The following is a 1,777-nucleotide window of genomic DNA, read 5'->3' as shown; positions in this document are numbered from 1 at the left end:
TGGACACAGTGGACCAATTTAGCAAAGTGGCAGGATACAAGATCAACATACAAAAATCAGTTGGATTTCTCTACAGTGACAAAGAGAATTCAGAGCTGGAACTAAGAAAAACAATACCATTCACAATTGCTAATCACAAGATTAAATACTTGGAAGTAAATTTAACCAGAAGCACAAAGGATCTATTAAAAAAAATTACAAAACATTACTACAAGAAACAAAACGAGACCTGGAGAAGTGGAAGAATACCTTGCTCACGGATAGGAAGACTCAATATTGTGAAAATGGCAATACCACCAAAGGCAATTTAAACATTTAATGCAATGCCAATACAAACACCAATCCCATTCTTCGAGGAGATGGAAAAGGCAATCTCCAGTTTCATTTGGAATGGAAAGAAGCCCCGAATAAGCAAATCACTTCCTAAAAATAGAAGAAAGGTAGGAAGTATCTCACTCCCTGATTTCAAATCCTACTACACTGCCGTGGTGGTTAAGACAGCATGGTACTGGCACAATGAGAACCTGGAGATCGATCTATCTATCTATCTATCTATCTATCTATCTATCTATCTATCATTTATCTATCTATCGTCAACTGATTTTTGACAAGGAGATGAAACCAGTTAAGTGGGGAAATGACAGCCTTTTAAACAAATGGTGTTGGCAAATTGGAAAACTATCTGCAAAAGACTCAAACAAGATCCACACCTCATTCCATATTAAAAAACCAACACAAGGTGGATCATGGACCTAGGACTAAAACCAAGGACTATAATCTTCATTAAAGAAAAGCTTGAAGGGAGGCTAGAAGTCCTAATCCACAACATAAACAGTCTTCGAAGTATTCTGGAAAACCTACAACCAGGAGAAGATAGAATAGATGAATGGGATCTTCTAAGAATCAAATCATTCTGGAAAACAAATGGTTCATAAGAAGCTTGGGACTGAGCCCTGATGGGATTTGTGGGTCTTTGTTCACCAAATGCCCAGTTCCTGGGGGTGTCCCTCTGCCACAATGAACATGATATTCATGCCAAGGAGAAGCCTTTTTGTTTCCTGGCACTTCAAAAAGTCTAACTTTTGGATTTTCAAGCAGTCAACTTGACTTCTGTATCTTCCTATGATCCTTGTTTCTTACACATATCCTGAGAACTAAGTTGCATTTTTTCTCTTATCTGCTCCTAAATTCCTTGGTCACATAATCTATGCAGCAGCTAAAGACAGGTTTATGTGTTTATCTTTGGCATCCAGACTACCAAAATTAAACAGGCTAGTGATTTTATTCTTTAGAAAATTTTCATCTGCAGTTTTTAATTTATTTAGGTATTTATCTTTTTTATTATTATGTCAACTGAGCATAAGCCTATTTCTGGCCTTCTTCATCCACGAAATTAAGAGCTTTTTAAAATCTTAGCTTTATTTTTTTATTCTTTACGGATCTAATTTTACTGAAATAGTTTTTCTTTATGGTTTTAAATTGATATTTTAATGAAAGTTTATAGAGAACTTGGATTTCCATTAATTCATTGTTGCACATTTTCCTCACTGCCCCCCTAGTGCACTTTTCTCTTTGAAAAAACTTCTTTCATTGTTGTACAATTGCCCACTCCCATCCGAGTCCACTTTACTATGTAACTCTTATTCTGGACTGTTAACAAACAAATAATACCTAATCGTGGAGGGACGGCGCAGGAGAGGAAGGCCCTCTATGAGGTGGATTGATTCAGTGACTGGGATAATTGGGATGGGAGTGTCAGAGACAGTGCGACTGGCAC

Source organism: Elephantulus edwardii, unplaced genomic scaffold (genome assembly GCF_000299155.1).
Source record: "Elephantulus edwardii isolate Elephantulus edwardi_28Jun2011 unplaced genomic scaffold, EleEdw1.0 scaffold00567, whole genome shotgun sequence".
NCBI classification, from domain to species: Eukaryota; Metazoa; Chordata; class Mammalia; order Macroscelidea; family Macroscelididae; genus Elephantulus; species Elephantulus edwardii.
Note: the sequence above shows the minus strand (reverse complement) of the source record.